We start from the raw sequence: 6,948 nt of genomic DNA on the forward strand, positions 1-6,948 counted from the left end.
GTTTAGAATCTATTTAGCAAAACAGTCAATATATGCTCACTAATGATTTCCAATATAGTGCTGTGAGAGATCAATGCAATACCATTGATCAAATTGAATCATGCCAATGAAATGAACAACTAAACTATGGATATATCAAGTATGTATAGATCCATGCAAAACCATTCAAAATAGGAAACTCATAAACTGGAATTACTTCAGATGCCAATTATACCAATGCCAATGAAATGAACAATTAAACTATGTATTCATCAATGCCAATCATGCCATGCCAATGAAATGAACAACTAAACTATGTATTGATCAATGCCAATCATGCCAATGAAATGAACAACTAAACTATGTATTGATCAATGCCAATCATGCCAATGAAATGAACAACTAAACTATGGATATATCAAGTATGTATAGATCCATGCAAAACCATTAAACATAGAAAACTCATAAACTGGAATCACTCAAGATGCTAATCATGCCAATGCAATTGCCATGAAAAACTAAACTATGTAATAGTTTCTTGCCAGTAATTAGTTCCATTTTAGTGGTGTGAGAGTGTTAGTGTAGTTTTTTTATTTTTTCTATTTTGCTAGGTTTTTCCTACACTTTTAATAATCTCGCTTAGGTTAATAAAGCATGTCTTATTAGGTGAATGGTTGTGAGGTGTCACCTTCCTACATGTGAGCATCCATTAGCTATTTTGGGAAGATACTTTGCTATCATTAGTTCGATAGATGGTTGCTCCTCATTGGTTGGTGTTGCCACCTCCTCCCTCTTCCTAGCCTATATAAGCATGCTACCTGGCTTGTATTTGCATCGCTTGTTTTTGCATCCTCTTGATGCTATTTTGCTTCTAGTATTTGCATTACTCTCTTGGAGACTAACTCTATGATGCTACTTTGATTTTGTATCATTTGCATTCATAGTTGAGATATTTATTCTTTGCTCTAGTTTTATGGGTTATTAATCTTATCGGATTCTAACATGGTATCAGAGCTTTTCTATGTGCAAGAGTATATTTTAGTTTTCTTATTTGAGAGATTCGGGGGGGGGGCTAATAAAATTTATTGTAATTTTTTGAAAAATGAAGTATGCTCTTCTCTTGCATCTTTGGATGATCTTGAGAATCAGAAAAGTTTTGAAAAAAACAATTTTTCTCTAGGGTTTCAATCTTAAATCTGACAACCAACTTGCATATTTGGAGTTTTTAATCAGTTTTGCAGGTTCCAGCATGCCATTGATGAACTTAGGAAGCTGATCCAGCATTTGCATGTCATATTCTGGTTGTTGGGGTCATTTTTTTATTTTTGGAGCTGTTTTTTACTCTTAAAGGCGTCTAATTTACACTACAATAACATCTTTCGTAAATAAGAAAGAAAAATGCTTTCTAGGTTTTGTTTGCAGCCTCAAAAAACCATATAGGTATCTTTTAGATTTTACATGCAAGCTATATATTTTGAAAAATCGAGCATGAAAGGCTACAGCTGTACCCCTCTCCATTGGCAGTCGCAGATTTGAATGCAGTTTTCAAATGTCTCATTCTTGCTCATACAGACTTCGATTTTGATAATTCTTGTTATGAACTTGGCTATTTGTTTGTGCTCTATCCACAAGTGGAGTTGTTTTTTTATTTTCATGCATGAATTCTTCAAAAATTGCAGATTCTCAGCTGTGACTGTTCACAGTTCTCGTTTTGGAAACTTCGAAGGATCATAACTTTCTCATACGACCTCGTATCAAGGAAATTAGTTTTTTGAAAGTCCATGATTTTTTGAGTAGATTGCAGTGGTGCTATTTGTTTCTTTGATTATTGTGCCCAAGTTTCACTTTTAGCATATGCTCTTCATGAGGGTTTGTAATGCATTGAAATCAAGACCACTAAGTATTTCTTTCTAGTGGTAGTTGTAAATGCACTAAAATAAAGTGAAAAATCATATTTCTTTGGGGGGGATTCTTTGATTGAGTAAAAGCGGGGGAGGGGGAGGGGGGGGCATTGTCGTGGCTGGGTTCTCTTCTTTTTAGCATTTCTTCTCTACATTTCTTCATCATGGATCAAAAAAAATACCCATCCTATTTCCATACAATTACTTTGAGTGGAAATCACACATGACAATTCACTTAAAGAAAGCTGGATTAAATAGGATAACTATGGGACTTAAAATAGAACCTGCTAAAGATGAAGACAAGCCTAAGTGGTTTAACAAATGTGATGAGGCATATGGAACATTGTGTTTGTCTATTTCCCTTGACTTGCTATTTCACATTGAGTCTTTGGATACACCAAATGAAGTATGGACAAAGCTAGAAACACTATTTGGCACACAAGATTCAATGAGGGGTCATATGTTGGAAAATGAACTAATTAGTTTAAGTCCAAAAAATTTCAACACAATCCAAGATTTCTTCACCAAATTAAAATCACTAAGGCTGCAGTTAAAACAATGTGGAATTGAAAAGAAACATGAACAACTGATTCTTGGTATTCTCTCTAAGCTAAGTACAGAATATTCTGTGTTTGTCTCTACCTTCTATGCTACTAAGGGTGCACTTGGTACTCAATTCACCATGCCATCTTTAGATGATTTTGCTATCAATCTCACTCGAGAACACGACAAGCTAATCCAAATGGGCACTCTTAAGTCCTCTAAGTCACATGCCTTGGCTGCCAACCAAGGCACAAAAGAACAACAAGGACAAAGTAGTAACAACAATAGTAAGGACAAGAAACAAAAGAATAGCAAGGAGAAGAAGGATCAAATATCGATTTCTTCAAAAGCAACTATTGATACACCATCTTCCAAGGGCGATAAGCCTAAGAAAGAAAAGGTCAAATGTGCCTATTGTGAAAGACCTGGTCATGATGAACATAAATTTTTGTAGAAACAACTTGATCACTTGACATACATTCTTGAGAAGAATAATATCAGTGTTCCTGAGTCTATCAAAAAAAGTTCTAATGAAGGGTCTAACAAGGAAAAAGAAAAAAACAAGGGGAAAGAAAAGGGCAAGGCCCTTTTTGCAGTTGCTTCCTCACCATCCACTTGGGTTCTTGATTCAGGTGCTTCACACCACATGGCTTCATCTAAGGAAGAACTTGCATCCTTTGAGCCATGTACTATGCCTTCTATTTTGATGAGTGATAACACTCCTGTTGAGGTGTATGAGAGAGGGTTTGTTGATGTGGGGGATGGAACATTCCATGATGCTCCTTGTGTACCCTCATTGTCAACTAATCTCCTATCGGTACACCAGATCACTCACACAGGTTTAGGCAAGCAGGTTGAGTTCACTCGTAATTTAGTGGAGATACGTGAGTTGCACAATGATTCTACAATTGTAGTTGGGAGAGCAGATCATCAGTCACGACTCTATATGTTTTCTCACTTTGTTCCTAATCCTCCTTTGACTGTTTCACTCACTCACTCTAATGATGTGGGCAGATTATGGCATGAGCGGTTTGGCCATCTTAACTTCCACTACTTGCATTAGCTTAACCAGCAGATCATGGTCATAGGATTTCCTTCTACTTTGACATTGGAGTCACTTGGCATACATGGTAGATCTTCTAGTGGGTCAGATTCACTTGAGTAGTCTTCTACCTCCACTTCTGATGCAGAGAGTGATTCAGAGGACTCACCTCCTTCCTCTCCTAGTCATCATTTATAGGTTGATGATTCTCCTCTAGATTCTCCATCTTTTGGTCCACTTTGGGCTAGAAAGACCTTGCAGTTTACAGGTGATTGGGTTGGGGATCCATCAGACACCAAGCAGACTCATTCACAATTCCAGGATGCTCTACATATCTTCATTGCTACTACCTCAAATCCACAGTCCTTTCATGAACCTTCTGGTATTTTTGAGTGGGATACAGTTATGCAGGAAGAGTATAGTTCCTTGATGAGGAACCACACTTGGGATCTTGTGCCTTTTTCTAAGGGAAGAAAAATTGTTCAATGTAAGTGGATCTACCAAACAAAATTTGCAAGCTTTGCTAGGGGTATGGGATGCTTCATCTTTTGGGGGGGTTGCTTCCTCTCACTTGGAGTCCTAATTTTCTTTGGGGAGTCTCTTTTCTCTCTCTTTTGGGGGAATTTTATGCACATGGGTACCTCATCAAGCTTGACTTGCTGGGACCCATTTCTACATCCACCTAAGCTTCACTTATGGGGGGGTGTAAGTGTAATTTTTTTATTTTTCCTATTTTGCTAAGTTTTTCTTACACTTTTAATAATCTCGCTTAGGTTAATAAAGCATGTCTTATTAGGTGAATGGTTGTGAGGTGTCACCTTCCTACATGTGAGCATCCATTAGCTATCTTGGGAAGATACTTTGCTATCTTTAGTCTGATAGATGGTTGCTCCTCATTGGTTGGTGTTGCCACCTCCTCCCTCTTCCTAGCCTATATAAGCATGCTAGCTAGCTTGTATTTGCATCACTTGTTTTTTCATCCTCTTAATGTTATTATGCTTCCAGCATTTGCATTACTCTCTTGGAGACTAACTCTATGATGGTATTTTGATTTTGTATCATTTGCATTCATAGTTTAGATATTTATTCTTTGCACTAGTTTTATGGGTTATTAATCTTATCTGATTCTAACAGAGAGATCAATGTAGTACCATTAAATAAAGCCAAGTGGTAAACTATGTATGGATCAAATATTTATAGATCAATGACAATCATCACTTTTATCTATGCATAGTTGACCTATACATAGTTTATCATTGTTATATTTCTATCTACTATCTACTTAGCAAAAATGTCAATATATGTTGTAATAGTTTGAACAACTAAACCATGGATATGAATTACTTTAGATGTCAATCATACCAATGCTAATGAAATGAACAACTGAACTATGTAATAGTTTCTTGCTAGTCTTCTTAGAAATATAGTCAAAATGTGCTCATTAATGAGTTCTAGTATAGTGTTGTGAGAGATCCAATGGCAATAAAATGAACAATTAAAATATTTATTGATCATTACCAATCATTCCAATGAAATGAACAACAAAACTATGTGGTAATCAAAGCCAATCATGCCAACGAAATGAACAACTAAACTATGCATTAATTAATGCCAAACATTAAACAAACGCAACTCATAAGTTGATCCATGCAAACCAAGTAAATAGAGGCAACTCATAAACTATAATTACTTCAAATTCCAATCATACCAATGCTAATGAAATAGTCAAAATGTGCTTAGTATTGAGTTCCAATACAGTGTTGTGAGATCAATATAGTTCTAGTTTAGTGCTATTAGAGATCAATGCAAAACTATTGAATAGAGTAATCATGCAACATATGTCATGGCAGTACAGTTGTAGCTGTGAACCCTTCAACAATGCCATTGCCAACAATTATAGCCAATTCATTGAAATATTGGAAAGGTGACCTCTTATACATTTTTGCATTTTTTGAATTCTCTCCTCTACATGTAATCATTAATAGATGAATTAGGTTGTTAGTTTTTCATTACTAAAACAAGAAGGGAAAATTTCTTGAATCAAAAGAGTACAAAGATCATCCTACCTTTGAAAGCTCATCCCACACAGAATCCTCAGCATCCATAGTTTGAGTTTCTTGATTCCAAGCTAACCCACTTGTATTTCTCAAGTCCTTCATTACCCTATATCCTACTTTCCATGTTTTTCAGCTTATTCTTAAAATGATCTCATGATAAATTAAAGTTCATCCCTGCATTTAATTTCCTCTCTATGGTAGTCTAGGCTTCTTTTTTAAAACCACTTTCACCTTTTCATCTGAGGTGAACTTGTTCAAGGAGCAAGTCTAGAAACTTGTGTTCCATCAATTTTGTCCACATTTTTTCTTTGAAGAAGAAGATTTATTTCTCGTAGTGAGGGATCCATATATATCACTCAAAGTAATGGGAGAACACATCTGGTTCACATGATCAAATCCATCCATGCTCATCATGAGCTCAGTATATTCCATTGTGTACTCCTTCTTGTATTTCATTTAAATTTGAAGGTGATAAACTCTAAATATCAATTTGTAATACATCATAATGGAACAAGTCTAACATATTGAATAGGTAAATGTATTACAATTTAAAGTAATCATATGATTGAAATGAAAGTTGATGCTCTTTAAATTTAAATGGAATACAACAAGGAGTAACATTAGAAAAATAGGATTTTCAGAAAATTCACTATTCTCTTGTTACTAGTGGGCTTATGATCTTCATCATTTGGTACTCCTTGCTATATTTCATTTAAAATTGAAGATGATAATCTTTAAATATCATTTTTTAATACATCCTAATGCAATAAGGCTAACATTTAATAAACTTGAATGTATTTAACTAAAGATGGTAAACATTATTCAACTACAACATGTGACATTTTGAGTGGTTTTGAGGTAGCAAATAGGAGGAATAGTTGGGAGACATTTAAGCTACTCCTATCAGATGATACACATCATCAACCTGCTATAGCAGTCAATTCAAACTTTTCCAAAGCATCAGTTACAATAAATTTAATTGTAAGTGTGGAGGACATAAGGGTTGGAATTGCATTACATACTCAGGGATGTATCTCTACACCATTTATGCAGATATTTGGTGGACCTCATGAATGATGAGATCAGTTTAGCTAATAACCTAGGTGTTGGAAGAACTTTCACTTTCACTACCACACTTTTAAGGGTATGAGAAATGTGGTAGTGGATGGAATATTTGTGCACAAAATATCATTTATAGAGGCTTGTTGTGCAAGTTGCAATAATTGATGATAACACGTCAGCATAACCAAAACTACTAGCAAAACAAAATGGTGATATCAATGGTAGGTAAATGGTCATGAGTCCCATTATGAAGCATGTTATTGTACTTTCTCAATGCAAAGATGTATCATAATTGTGCTTTCTTACATTTAAAACAATGTAATCTACATTTCAAGTTTGATTGTGTATAACAAATATGATCAAG

This window comes from Cupressus sempervirens, chromosome 5 (assembly GCF_028749045.1).
Source record: "Cupressus sempervirens isolate cs-2001-9-10 chromosome 5, ASM2874904v1, whole genome shotgun sequence".
NCBI lineage: Eukaryota > Viridiplantae > Streptophyta > Pinopsida > Cupressales > Cupressaceae > Cupressus > Cupressus sempervirens.